At 35.9% G+C, this 15,617-nt stretch overlaps 3 non-coding genes across 3 annotated transcripts; all 3 read left to right on the top strand.

The window, feature by feature from the left end:
• The first annotated feature begins 816 nt into the window (after nt 1-816).
• Nucleotides 817-1,013, top strand: LOC145583560 (U2 spliceosomal RNA). Its single transcript, XR_014100198.1, has one exon. It is a non-coding gene; the product is annotated as a U2 spliceosomal RNA (small nuclear RNA).
• Nucleotides 1,014-12,827: 11,814 nt separating this feature from the next.
• Nucleotides 12,828-13,024, top strand: LOC145583549 (U2 spliceosomal RNA). Its single transcript, XR_014100188.1, has one exon. It is a non-coding gene; the product is annotated as a U2 spliceosomal RNA (small nuclear RNA).
• A 1,147-nt stretch (nt 13,025-14,171) lies between these two features.
• Nucleotides 14,172-14,271, top strand: LOC145583686 (U6 spliceosomal RNA). The gene has a single exon (XR_014100285.1). It is a non-coding gene; the product is annotated as a U6 spliceosomal RNA (small nuclear RNA).
• Nucleotides 14,272-15,617: the final 1,346 nt, after the last annotated feature.

Raw genomic sequence — 15,617 nt, 5'->3', positions numbered from 1 at the left:
TTCCAAAATTTCATTCCATTTGTTCAGGATGGAAGTTTGACTTGCTCTAGACTTACATTGCCTTACCCCTTAAAATGATATTATCAATCAATCAATCAATCAATCAAAGCCTTAATCCCAAAAGTGGGGTCGGCTAACATGAACCAAATTTGATTATTCCGTGTAGTCATCAACATAAATCTTTCTCCTCCATCCCTTACGATCCAAAACTTCATCCTCACGTAAATCCATGCACTTCATATCCTTCCTCACTCCTTCCAACCAAGTCATCTTTGGTCTCCCTCTTCCTCGTTTAATCCCTCCATGGTCCCACTCTTCGCACCGGTGCACCCTCGGGTCTCCGTCTTACATGTCCAAACCAACGCAGACGATTTTCCCTTAATTTATCTACAATGCCCGCCACACCTACTTTCTTGCGAATAACCTCATTTCTGATTCTATCTCTTAAAGTGTTTCCACACATCCACCTTAACATGCGCATTTCCGTAACCTCCATCTTTTTAATATGCTCTTTCTTAGAAGCCCAACATTCTGTACCATAGAGCAACACTGGTCTTATGGCAGTCCTGTAGAATCTTAAAATGATATTAATGTGTGATAAACATGTCTTCATATTTTAACAAAATCCACAAGATCTCATCACCTCTAGTTACATTATTAGTGCATTACTTATCCAAATACTTCAGACATCAGAATAATAGTAGGAGTACCAAGTTCCAAACTCTTAAATAAGGAGGAATGTACCACATCAAAAAGAAATGATGAAGCTATTGCAACTTCAGGAAATATAATGCACGAGATTAGACTCATCAAATCATACCTTTCTCGGCCTTTTGGCTAAGATCAAGTGTAGTATCTGTTCTTATCAGTTTAATATCTGATACGTGGGCCAATGGCCCACAACGATATTAAATTTATTTTTTAAGGGGGAAGATCCACCACAGTAGCTTGCTGCTGGGATCTTCAAGCGTCGCCCATGCGTTGCACTATTGCACGGGCCTGGCGCACCCCACCGATATTAGTTAAGTTGTACTTTACTGTACGGGTCTGGCCCTCAATTAATTTGATTATTTTGTATTCTGCTCTGACTTACAAAACAGGACCATTGATTGATAAAAAATTTGATGTGTTGAAAGACAACCCAATAACATAGTATAGGTAATTAAATTTACTTTAGTAGTTGTAAATTCTACTTGACTGCCAGTTTGTTCAAGATGATGTAATTTAACAAATGTATGTGTAAGAAACAAACTGCCAGAGTTTGTTCATTCTTTGTTGAAAATATTGACATCCTGGAGGTTCAAGATGCTGTAATTTAACAATTGATCCCCATTTACCGTATGTGAGGGAAGCAACATAACAATCATTTTACAGCATTGGTGTTAATTTGCTGGGACTGAGAAGATGTTAGGCAGGCGCCCCTCCTAATGTGCAATGAAGGCCACCAGCCTAGGCCATGGGCCTTCTTGATTGCCCATTGACCTCGTCCAGGTAATTAATACTCCCCTTGTTATTTAGTTAATGTGGGACAATATCCAACGTTGCAAAACTGACTTTCATCTTTAATATGTAGTGAATGAAATTATAAATTATTGGTTCAGTATGCGTATCAATTTTACAGATCATGTACTGGATACTGAAGATGCAATATTAGAACAAGCAATGTATCATAATTGACCAATCTGTGCCCTATGAAATATTGGAAAAATTAGATATAGATGACTGAAACGCATTGACATGTATTTAAATCAGTTATCAATCTTATTCGGATATTATCATGTATTTATGTGAAGACATGGCTTTAAGGATGAGGGGTAATGTAAACTGCATATAGATGATTCCTTTGTATCTATCTTGCTTATGAGTAACGGTAATTTTATTTGAAGGGGAAGGTTTAGTATTGCATTTGACCTCAGACCTATTAATGGATATTAGGATCAAAAGACTTATATGTTATATCTAATGCATTTGATCTCTACCTCATACCTTTGCACGCCAACCTTTGCATGATCTTTATACGAGTAATTACTAACTATACTGACCAACAGTGTTTGAATTCTTTTGTTGGTGAAAGGGTGCACCAACCAGGATTATGTCAACTAAATCAAACCCAAGGCTCATGGTACGATGTTATTCTCTCTTTCAAGAATTGGTATGAGGACTTCACGTTGTGTGTAAGAATGACAATTTGCGCCTTTGATGTAGTATGTGGAATACCATCATTCTCCATTTGAAAATGATGCTATTCATTCTGAATGATAAAAAGTCTTGATAAATTATAAGATTCCCATCATTTTTACTATATCTCCCTGGAACACCAATCGATTCCTATCCTTGATTGCTTGAATAATCCACATCACATATGTAATGTGCTATGTCAACTATTCCAGAGGTTTGTACTTGACTCAAATATATGTTCTGTCTGGATAATTTAGACATTTAAGCATAATATTTGCCCCCCTCCCCCCCTCTTACATTTACGAACTACTTATTGATTTCAGTTCTTTACATTATGTTTTGGATCTTCTTGCTGCACACATACTGAAGTGTAAAAACAAAAGGCTGACAATTCCCTTCTTGTCCCGGTGCTTGCTCATCTGAATTGTACTTGTTGTGAAATATGCCTTGAATCGGTGACTGAGTAGGTACACGATCATGTAGTCCATTATACACGATCGTGTAGTCAGTGTTATTATGTACTCTTCAATATACACGGCCATGTGGTTCATGGTACATGGTCGTGTAGTTCCGCTACTATAAGACATGTCACACGGTCGTGTGGGTCAAGGTACACGGTCGTGTGGTTTTGGTCCGTGTGGTTATTAATTGGGCTTTGGCCCAAATCAGTTTCTCTTTTGGAGAGTTCTATATATAGTTATATACCCCTTAGGGTTACTCCTAGCCGAATAAGTTAAAAGATTATTCATAAATGTGAGAGTCTTTTGTGTATTTCTTATGATGACATTAGAAGAGACAATCAATCTGTTTTATGTGATTGGTCTCAAAGCTGTTCTGAATATGTAATCTGTTTTATGTGATTGGTCTCAAAGCTGTTCTGAATATGTAATCTGTTTTCCTCAAGTTCAATAAAACTATTACTTTCGCTTTACTCGTAGACGTAGCCAACACATTATTGATGAACCGTGTAAACTTGTGTGTGTTTTTCTTGTTAATTTTGCATTCAAGATTTGTTATTTCTTACATCCGTTTTAAAGATTCTTGCAGATTCCACTCTCTGAATTGAAAGCCTTCGCCGCTCTTGAAATGAGGAATAGAGGATGACAATGACGAAGATGTGAAAAAGCCGAGTGAGATTGTGTTTAAATGGTAATTCTCTTTTTTATACTTTACTTTGACGTGTGAATTTTTCTCTTGTTTTTCACCAAATTAACAAATTCATGACATAAAGTGTTGAGACTGAATACTGCTGGAGGTGGTGAAATATAGTTAAAGAGTTGTTCGCATGTAGCTAAAATTTGTGGAATCTAAAAAGTGAAAAGCTAAAGAAACTTGAATGTAAACGAGGGATTTTTAATGAGTAAAACTTCCAAGGCTAAAAACTAGGGACTTTCATTAAAAAACTCTTCACTAAATAGGGCGAAAACCTATTACAACATACAGACCTTTTCTACTTAGGGGATGTCTGGTTTATGGAGTAGTATGGGTTTGCCATCAAGAATGAACTTAGGATTGTATCTTAGAGTAATACAATCCCATACCCCATGAGGATTCACTCAAACCCTTTTGTGGAAGGTTCACAACACATGGAAGTTTTAAAGCAGATTTAGGGAATGTCCATATTTGTTTGAATAAAACATTTCTTATGTAGCATTCCCAAATATTCACTCAAACCCTCCGTGTTTAAATAAATGACACAATTTCCTTTTCTGGCCGTGTTGGAATAAATGACACGTTTTCTTTTATACGAACTTCTCTCTAATTTTTAATAATATTCTCTCAATTTTTAAATAACATGCTACTAACTAATAGTCTCAACAAAAGCCCTTCTCTCTCCACTCTCATTAACTTTTACCCCACTACCTATTATTTTTATAAATTCAACTAACCTTCCTAAAACTCAATCGGTGGTTCGTGCATCCGAGTATACCAGATTAAGCAAAAGAACATGACTTATAATTAAAGGTGGGCACGGGCCGTGCCGGCACGCGGGCGGCGTGGGTCCGGCACGGCCCGGCCACCAGCACGGCACGGCACGGCCGTGAACACAAAGTTCGGAAAATGGCACGGGCACGGCGGGCGGCACGGTACCCGGCACGTGGGCCGGCACGGCACGGCCCGTGCCTAGCCGTTAGAAGTAGCTGTTTTCCAACAGCTATAAAACGGCCATTTTTCCCACCCAAAATCCCTATAAATACCTCATTTCTTCCTCCAAAATTTTCACAATTCACCAACTCATCTCTTCTCTCTTATTCTCTAATTTTCTTATTCTCTAATTCCTACAATCTTACACTAGTAGAAAAAACAAAATGGCAAGCGGTTCAAACCCCCCAATGGCAAGCGGTTTTGAACCGCTCCCTCTTGGGGGGCTTGCCATTGTCCATTTAAATGGCAAGCAGTTCTGAACCGCTTGCCATTTGAAGAGAAAGGGCAGCGGTTTTGGCGCCAAACCGCTGCCCATTAGGGCTTAAAAAATAAAAAAAAATTATTATTTTTTTTTTTTAGTTTTTTTCACTTAAATTGACACACAATCAAAATATATGTAAAAAAAATTAATATTTTCATTAATGAATTGTTGTAATATTACATTTTCATCCAAAAAAAAAAAATAATACAAAGTAATACAAGCCACCACAATCAACCACCACGCACTGCCACCAACGCCACCACAATCGACGCCACCAGCCCACCACCGCCACCACAATCGACGCCCCCTGTATCTGGAACAATTAAAGAAAAAAGCTCAAAAAATTTACTCATGCAAAGAGAACATAAAAATTGAAATTAAAACCCACAAAACCCACCAATACCACCACCAAACCCAATAAACTCTGTAATTAACTATTTAATATCAACTACATTGAACAAATCTAGAAAAATTAAACCAATACCCTGAAAAATCAATGGAATAATACAAGTAATTAAAATCAGAATTTTGAAAAAAAAAAAAAAAGAAACTAACTCTAAATTCTTACCTAAATTAAATTAGATCTGAAATTACACAACCTCATGAGTGTCGGTGTTGGTATTGCTCGGATTTGGTCGGATTTTTGCTCGAATTTGGTCGGATTTTCGCTCGAATTTGGTCGGTTTTGCTCGAATTTGTGCTCAGTTTTTGCTCGGAATTGTGGGTTCGAAAAATCTGGGGTTTTTTATGAGTTTTTTTGCTCGAAAATCTGGTGCTGCTTGAGATGAGAGGAGAGAAGGAACGAGATCAGATGGAGAGAGGAGAGGAGAGAGAAGGAGATGATAATGGAGAGAGGAAATCAGATGGAGGAGAATGGAGGAGGAGAGGAGAGGAGAGAGAAAACGTGGGGAATGAGGTGAGGGAGGAGATAGAGGGACGTGAGAAAATGAGGTGAGGAGATGAGAGAGGAGGCCGCGTGAGAAATAGGGTTTTTTAGCAAATGGCAAGCGGTTTATGGTTTGAACCGCTTGCCATTTACATTTTGGTAAGCGGTTCACCCAAAACCGCTTGCCATTTGTTTATATCAGTTTTTTTTTTTTATTTTGGGTGTTTTTGGAAGCGGAATTCAATAACCGCTTGCCATTTGGGGCTTCCCATTTAGTTTATTCTACTAGTGTTACTCTCTTTCTCTTTTGTGCAAAGAAAAAAAAATTCCTACTCTCTTATAAATTTTACATTTTTACTTTTATTAGTCTACTACCAAAATTATAAAAAAAAAATAAAATAAAAAATAAAATAAAAAATTCTTATATTTACACTCGGGAAATTATAAATTCGGGATCGGGAAATTATAAATTCGGGAAAGCAATTGAAGCGTCATTGTAAGATCTAACTCAACTTTATTTTAATTTGTTATTATTATTATTATTATTATTATTATTATTATTATTATTATTATTGTTGTTGTTGTTGTTGTTGTTGTTGTTGGTGTTGGTGTTGTTATTGTTTTCTTGGAAGTTGGAACAACTTAATTATATAAAAACTACTTTCTATTTTTATTGTGGATAATTTAGATTGTTAGTGAAATCTGTCTAAGGCGGGACTTGGGCTCTGGACAACGTCGTTCCTAACCTCTCCTACCTTGGATCTCATTGACCTAAGTAATCTACTATTATTATAATTATTTTTGAAAACTTAATTTATATAAAAACTACTTACTAATTCTTATTGCTATCGTTATTATTATTGTTGTCAATTGTTATTGTTAATTTGTTATTTGTATTATTATTGTTGTTGTTATTATTATTAAATATCATGGCATCAAACCCGAACACTTCCTCCTCCTCTAGAATAGCCAAGTCAAAACGTAGGGAATCACCAAACCCAAACACTTCAATGCCCCCCCCTAACACCTTTCCCTCCCCTAACATGCCCTTTCACTCCCCTAACATGCCCTTTCCAAACTCTTCCACCCCTTTCTTTCATCCCCAAACCACGGGAGGGCACGAACAAATGGATGATATGGCTCCTTGGACTATGCCTAGTTCGGGATTTCAACAAACCCATTTCTCACCTCATTTATACGGATCACAACATGAATTTTCTATTCCTAGTAACCAAGGTAGCCAAACACAAGCCTTCGGGTCGAGTGAACAATCCACCCAAATGTCTAACACCCAAAATCCTAACATATTAGAGTGGTGTACCGAAGAGGAATTTGCTCAAACCAACCGAAAGAGTGAAGTTTGGGCACATTATCAATTGAGTAAAAATGGAACCAAAGCCCGGTGTCGGACTTGTAGTAAAATTTTCTCGGCCGATACCAAGGGAGGGACGGGACACCTTAGTAGACATTCAAAAAGATGTGGTGGACCATCTAATGATCCAACCCAACCCAAAATTTCTCATTTCCATCCACAAGGCTTCATTTATAGCTATGAGAGAGATAGGGATGAACTTGGGAGAATGATTGTACATGCCGAACAACCTTTTCTTTTCGCCAAAAATGATGCCTTTAACAACTACATTAACCGAGCACTACAACCCAAACACAAAAAAATCTCCCGAAAAACCGTTCGATCTGCTGCCATGAAGAATTATCAAGAGTATAAATTGAAATTAGTAAATGAATTGGCTAATCTTCCTAGTAGAGTTTCTTTAACTGCCGATGCATGGGATAGTGGATACGGACTTCACTATTTATGTGTTACTTGTCATTGGTTGGATAATGATTGATTGTTACAAAAACGCATCATTCATTTTAAAATGTGATAAGTGTTTTATTTGTCCACTTATCATGGTATTTTTAGCACAATTTTGTTGTCATGTTCCCCTCTTTACCCCCCCTTTCCGACTCCTTTTTGTGTATGATTACAACTTTTGGCTTCCCCGTTCCTTTTTATGTGTGTGTTCGTGTTTGTAGATGCAAGGAGAAATTGGTCATATAGCATGAACATGAAGAACTATATTGGAATCAAAGCACAAGAGGAGAGGGCGTGCAACCCCTTAGGAGAGGGCGCTCCTACCCCAAGAGCCACAATCTGCCTCTCTTTATTCCCAGCTAGGAGAGGGCGTGCACCATAGTAGGAGCGGGCGCTCCTCCCTGATCTTCCACAAACTGCCTCAAATCGCTGCAGGAGGAGAGGGCGCGCAAGAGACAGGAGAGGGCGTTCCAGCCTGAGGAGCGGGCGCTCCTCTATGTAGGAGCGGGCGCTCCTACATGCAGACCCGACTTTTTGGGCGGATTTTACAATGTTATTTTGGGGTGTATAAATACGACCCTTGGCTTCAGTTTTCTGCATCTTCTTCCTTGGAGAAGATCACCTTCTTCCCTTTAGTCTTCTTAGGCCCTTAACTCTCTAAACTCTTATTAATTAGCTTAGTTTCTCTCAAACTCTATCATTGAAGTAGATTAATTGAAGTTTGTATTCTTCCTTTCAACATTTTCTCAACCTTGAAGCTTCATTAGTAATCTCTTTCCTCTATCCCTTACTCTTTATTTTCTGTTTTTAATTCCTTGAATTGTAGATTTCTCTCTTAATCTTGGTTAATTGTTGTTGCATGTTCAATCTACTTTGTTCTTACTACTCTCTTCAATTTGTTAGATTAATTTTGAACTTAGATATTGTTGTTAGAATGTTCTTCACCATGTTTAGTGAGTAGTTTCTTAACTAGGGGTTGGGTGAAGACCCAACCAAGCCATGGGTTAATTGATGTTTGTGTTTGCATGTTCATTTTGGGTTGATGATTGATTGTTAAAGAATTGGTTAATTGCATGTGTAATTGGATGGCCACTTATTGCTCATGTATTCACTTCTATGCTTGCATTGAAAGATGAGGTCTAGTTGTGAGCCATTTCTTGTATGATTATGCTAAATTCCTCTTGATTACGGTACCTCGTTTGGATGATGTAGTAGTCTTAGTTGCGGTAATTAGGAGAGAAATCTCAATTATTTGTGCCTTAGTACTAAGCTATCTCAAACCGATCGAAAGACAAACACGAGTTAGTAGTCTACTTCCCATCGTTAAAACTTGGTTGGCCTATCTTGTTAGTCGAGTTTAGTTTAGGAATGCTTAGTGTTGTAGTTTCGAGAGAAGTGACCCTTTTCTTGTATGATTAGACCGAATTTCTATCTTGATTACGGTACCTCGTTTGGATGATGTAGTAGTCTTAGTTGCGGTAATTAGGTGAGAAATCCCAATTATTTGTGCCTTAGTACTATCTCGAACCGATCGAAAGACAAACCCGAGTTAGTAGTCTACTTCCTATTATTAAGACTTGGTTGGCCTATCTTGCTAGTTGAGTTTGGTTTAAGAATGCTTAGTGTGGTGACTTCAAAAGAAGACAATGTTGAGTGCCCTCTCTATCATCCAATTTGTGTACATGCTTGCCTATTGTTTTGATCCATTGGTTTGGTTGGTGTCTATTCCCATTTCCCCCCTAGTGTTTGTCTCCATATAGTAGTTATTTAATCAAACCTCCAATTTGTGACCGAACTAGATTGCAACCGTTTCATACTCTCGGTGTACTCATACCCATTCCGTGTGGATACGATCCTCTACTTGCCCTAGACTTGTCTTAGGTTAGTTTAGGTATAAATAGTGTTTGGCTTGAGGGTGATTGTCCAACGACCGATTATATCCCCTTTACCAAAATGCTTGAATACCCTCATACCGGTCTTAACATTTCTCATCATTTAATGGAAGCCATTGATGCATATAGTCTTAGAGATAAAATCATGTCTATGACTTTCGATAATGCAATTTCTATGACATATAGTACGAATTTGGTTAAACCCCAATTGACCGATTTAGTATTAGATGGAGAAGCACTTCATATTAGATGCATTTGTCATGTCCTTAACTTGTGTGTGAAGGATGAAACACAAGCAATTGATCCATTTTATCACAAAATAAGGAATGCTATTATGTCTATTAATAGCTCTAACTTGAGATATCAAGAATGGAAAGTTTTTGCAGGCAACAAAGGAGAAAGGCTATAAAAATAGCACCGGATTGTCCAACTAGGTGGAACTCCACCTATGAAATGTTGAGTCGGGCAATCGAGTACAAGGTTGATTTAACACTTTTTTATAATATGAAATTTCCACAATGTGCTTTACTAGAAGATGATTGGGCTAATTGTGAAAAATATATGCAGTTTTTACAATTACTATATAGTATGACACATTGTTTTTCTTCTGTATATAATCCTTGTTCCCATTCTTTTCTTAGCAATGCATGTTTACTTGCACAACTTTTTGCCGAACATCGATCACAATATGAATATCATGGATATCTTCCATCTATGGAGGAAAAATGGCGTAAATATTACACTGATATTCCTATGATTTATATTTTTGCTTCTATTTTAGATCCTAGGCAAAAATATGATGGCACTTTTTTATTAATTGATATTTATTATAGTAACATGAATTTGGAAGATGATGTTGAAACTTTTAAAAATAAGGTGACTAATGAGTTTTTCTCTTTATACAGAGTTTATGAAACTAAATATGGAATTGTGTCTCGATTTTCCCCTTCTCAAACATCCAAAAACGTAAGTAAACGGGCCAAAGGTTTATTTGCACAAGCTGCTAACATGATGTCCAAGTTTTCAGGTACGGAATCATCATCAACTAGGAGAATACAAAGCGATGTTTCGGAGTTGCAAATGTACCTAAGTTACGACTTCATGAAAGACATGGACGATGAAGAGAAGTTTGGCCTCGACATCCTTGATTGGTGGAAATCACAAACCATGAAACATCCAATTTTGTCGGCAATGGCTCGTGATATTTTTGCTATCCAAGTCTCCTTCGTTGCCTCCGAAAGAGCTTTTAGTGCGTCGGGACGAGTTTTAGACGATAGAAGAACAAGACTAAAACCCGAAACACTTGAAATGTGTGTTTGCTTCAAGGATTGGTTGGATGCCGAAACTCGTTCTCAAGATCGTACTTATGCACAAAATGACGACGATGAAGGAACGTAGACTTCTTTTAGTTCTCATACTTCTCAATCAACTCAATTGGCCGATGACCTTGAACCACAAGAAGACGAAGACGAACAATAATAATTACATTATTACATTTTTACATTATACACTATTGTACAATTTTTGTATTATCGAACTTCGTATTCCGTATAATAAATGAAATTATTCACCAAATATTGTACGATTTTTAATTATCATTAATTATTTGTATTATCGATTTATCGTACCGGCTACCAGCATATAATAAACTAAGTTATTCTTCAATTTTTTGTGTTTTCGAATTATCGCACTCGTAATTTTTTTTATTATATGCATTGTTGTTTTTTGCTAAATTAATAAAATTGTTTTTATTTGTTTATTTAAACTTAAACATAATTAGATAAATAATTTATATAACCTTAATTAAAATAAAGTTGTTCAAAACAAAATATATTAACATTAACATAAACATAAATTAATCACATTATTTATATAAAATTAAGTTGTACTAAAAAATATATATATATCGTTTTTTATTTACATTTATTATTAAAAAAAAGGCACGGTTTGGCCCGCGGCCCGACACGGCACGGCCCGCCAGTCACGTGGGTCGTGCCGTGCCGTGGGCTGGGGTGTGCCAAAATTAGGCACGACACGGCCCGCGGTGGCACGGCACGGCCCGTTGCCCATGTTTACTTATAATTATAAAGAATATTATGAATTTATAAAAGAACACAACATTAAAATTTAAAGAACACAGTTTTCAACATATTGATTTAAACACGGAGGGAGTATTAAACAAGGATGCATTCAGATTAATGTAAATAGAAGTTTTGAATTGGGATCCTTTTGTGAACCGTGGTTCAAGATTTCTAATCAAAAGATTTAATTTCGAAAAAGACTTGTAAGATGAATCGGAATAAATAAATAAAAAATTCATTTTATTAAAAAAAAAACAAAAAAATTCCTAAGTTGAAATATACTTTTTTCTTCACAAATCAACCTTTTATCTTTTTCAATCCTTATTATCCAGAGATTGAGTCATACTTTTGACAACTTTAACACATCCGGTACACTTATTTTATCTTATATGAACTTACAATACTTTATTAGAATTTATTTTAGTTGTGATTTGAGCTTGAATAACACTTATCACACTTATCATAACTTATTTTTCATAATATAAGTGGAATTAAAGTAAATAACTATACGTCTATACTAAATCTATTTTAATTTAGGCATTCAATTTAGACACTGCTACTAAGTTCCTTCGTGTGCCATGCATCATTAAATTATCCACATAATTGGGTTATGTTCTCCTGACCTGAAGGTTATAAGTTAATACTTCGTATAATATAGTATAAGAATTAATAAGTTTAAATAAGATAAGGGTTGATAAGTTCAGACAATATAAGGGATAATAAATTCTATGAGGTTATATAATGGCTGTGTTTGGTAAACAACTTATTTGAGCAAAATTAGCTTATTTGACCAATATTAGCTTATTGACTATTAAATAAGCTAATTCAAGATGTTTGGTGGGAAGCTTATTTGAAGAACTTATTCCACTAAATAAGCTCTTTTTAGAACTTTTTCAATTAGTTTATTCATTAATTATTACCCTCATTTAATTTAAAATCCTACCTAAACTACTTACCCCACAATTAGCTTATTGGTCATTTCATATACTCAATCACCTTTAAGCTATCAGCTATTTACCAAACACTTTTATGCAATCAGCTAATAAAATAAGTTAGTCAAATCAGTCAATACAATCAGCTAGTTAAAATCAGCTAACATAATCAGCTTCAGCTTTCAGCTTTAAGCTATTCACCAAACACGACCAATAACTTTTATAAGGTCCAATAAAGTCCAATAAGATAAGGTAAGGGTTGTTTAGCTCTTATTAGATAAGGACTAATAACTTCATATAAGATAAGTGAAATTAAGGTAGAGAGAAATACTATTTTATATGATTCCTAAACAATATCATTTTTTAATCTTCATGTATAGTGTTTTGATGAAGCTTCTACTTTGGACCTTCATACTTCTTTAGCTCTCTTTTATGGTGTTCCTCTGTGGAACTGAAAGCTGAGTTCCCATGCTGTTCGCTTTATATCCAGGCTTCTTCAAGTCTTTTATGATCCAATCCTTCTCTTAGCCATGCTTTGGGCCTATAGTTAAGGAATGCAGTACCACATCGAAAAGAAGCGACGAGGGCAAGACAACTTCAGGAAATAAAAGGCAAGAGATTAATATTTCCATTCCATACCTTTCTCGGCCTTTTGGCTAAGATCAAGTGTAGTATCTGTTCTTATCAGTTTAATATCTGATATGTGGGTCAATGACCCACAACGATATTAAATTTATTTTTTAAGGGGGAAGATTCTCCACAGTAGCTTGCTACTGGGATCTTCAAGCGTCGCCCATGCGTTGCACTACTGCACGGGCCTGGCGCACCCCACCAATACTAAAACCAAAAGTTTACCTTCAGCCTAAATTATAACAGAATTGAAGCAGAAAATACTTTATAATGCTTTATTTTAAAGCGTTGAAACCTGCTAATGGGATATTTATGAGTACTGTTTAGCTGGAAAAAGATGATGCTATGTAATAAGAAATTAAGTCAATTAGAAGGTAGACAATTGAGCAACTAAGTCCAGTAGAAGGATCATGTCCCTTGATTTTAAGTTAGAATGATATATTTAAAGCACGTCTAGCTTATTGGGATTTTTAGGGCCTTTTTTTCAGACAGTTTCCATTTGCCTGTTTCATGCATTGTAAACAATTATAATTTATAAGCAGTGTTTTGGTGTTTTTGGTTCATCGTGAAGTACATTTGGTGCAAGCATGCGCCACATAAAATTTTAATTTTCTGCCTATAAACATGTCATATGATGACTACTTCAGTGGTTTAAGTGCTAAAATCATTTGATCTTCTTTCTATTTTGATGGTTGACCAAAAAGTTCGATTGCATCTATTGCTATATCTTTTATGGATGATAAACTCATTTGCAAATTGTGAATAATCACATTAGGTCTAGAGTTACTGAAGGTCTGAGTTTTTGTAGTGATAACCAACGATCTATGATACCTAATTGATATTATGAGTCATATTGTTATGGATCGGCCCACAACCCGACCCATCCAAGTGTATACCCGAAGACCCAAAATTGTCAAGCCAAAAGTCAAGAGTCATGGTGCAATATTCAAAGAGGAAAAGTCAGCAAGGTCTCAGGGAGTCAACACCAACAAAGAACAAGATGACAAAGATTATTAAGAAGTAATTAAGGGAAGCTAGCAGCAAGTTTATTATTTGTCCAAGTTTGGTTTTGCCATTTTAGTGTTAAGGATCACATGTAGAGTGTATCCCTTGTCCTAGCAACTCAGTATAAGTAGAGTAGTAATATGTTAAGCAAAGTATCCAGAAATTATTGAGTATAACTCTTGTGAGATTAGTAACTTGTGAGATTAATAGCCTAAAGCTATTCCTATCCTTGAAATCTTCCTTAATTAACTTTAATCAGTCAAGCTTTCCCCTTAATTAATAGTTAAACCTAGAAGAATTACATTGATAATTACCGAACAATCTTTATATTGTTCTATACATCATTTTGAGTTCTCTTCAGAGACATGATAAAATTGGAACGATATAGAGTTAGCATGGCCCCTACACAAGGATGACACACAAATCGAGGAATGGTCTTTTTTTTGGAAATATCCTCCCAGAGCTTTCTTTCTCTGAAATAGGAGTTATGCTTGTCTTTTCTTTGAAGTTTTGCTGTCATTTAAAGCAAAAACCTCGTTCTTTATGTCTGATTGTCTTGATCTTTGATATACATGAATACTTATGGTTAATATCAAGATTTTCGTATCCTTTATATATCAGATGCAGAAGTCTTTGACTGACAATGATAATATTTTTGTAGGAGGGACTATTACAGTAGCTGTAATGCAATTCTTGTGCACAATGCTAGTGCACTTCCTGGCACAACCCTACTGATTTATATTTCAAAGACAGGTTAGTCTCTTATAGAGTAACCTATTGAAAGATTAGATCAGTTCATTCTACCTAGTATATTAATTAACTTCTATTTGAGCTAGAGAGTAAACCATCAGTTGTGTGGAACACCTTGACTAGGCTTTCCTGGAAGTTTAGTGAGTTATTAACTTGATACTTCGTATATTGGATTTGGTAGCTTGAGATCTTTTGAGCTTTGCAAATTTCTAGGTAATCAGTCATTTTGATTTTGAAGCTATGATTCATAATTCAGCATTCCAAGTCTAAAGATACAAATGTTTGTATCTTTGTATGAAGTATTGGCTGCGATACTTTTATCTTTTCTTAGACATCTTATAAATCTGTAATGATGCTGAGAATATTAGCATAGCCTTGACCCATGTAATTCGAGAAATGGTTCAAAAATTATTTAGATTTTAGTTTTTTTTTTTTTTTTTCCTTCCTAAAAAGCTTCCAGTTTCAGGTATCCATGTGAATATGTGATGCAATTTTCATAATAGAATGTAGATAGTGCTTGTTTATTAGGATGTGCCCACTGTCTAGTATACTCTTATTAATCTGAATTTTTCCAATTAAGGACAGAAATGCAGCCCATTTTTGCGCTCTTGCCCGTGTTTGTCAACTAATTAGATCTAGTTGTATGTACAGTATATAGAAGACTGTTTGTCACATTAATTGGTTTCATTCACGCAGTGCTTAATACCCTAATTTATAGCGAGTGCAGTCCCCTAATCAATCCTCTTGTGGGGAGTTTCTATTCCCTCTAAGCAGCTTAAAATCTTTTTTCTGAAGCTTGCTTTTGTGACAACTCTGCCACTTAACAACTTTATTTGTTTTTCAAACTCAGGTTTGATCGTGTAAAGTGCTTAAATTGTCATGACATACAAAATTATACTGTATATGGTTTGCACAAGGATCTGTAGCCCTCTGAACTCTTCTTGAGTGCTAGGATGCCTCAGACTACAGCAAGGTATCAATAAAACTGCTCCCTTCTGTTACTCCATATGGGTAGGGTTATCTTCTTAATTTTTGGTCGA

The sequence above is a fragment of the Chenopodium album genome, chromosome 15, assembly GCF_948465745.1.
Source record: "Chenopodium album chromosome 15, dcCheAlbu1.1, whole genome shotgun sequence".
Classification (NCBI taxonomy): Eukaryota; Viridiplantae; Streptophyta; class Magnoliopsida; order Caryophyllales; family Amaranthaceae; genus Chenopodium; species Chenopodium album.
The sequence above is the reverse complement of the archived record's forward strand: the minus strand, read 5'-3'. Positions and strand labels throughout refer to the sequence as shown.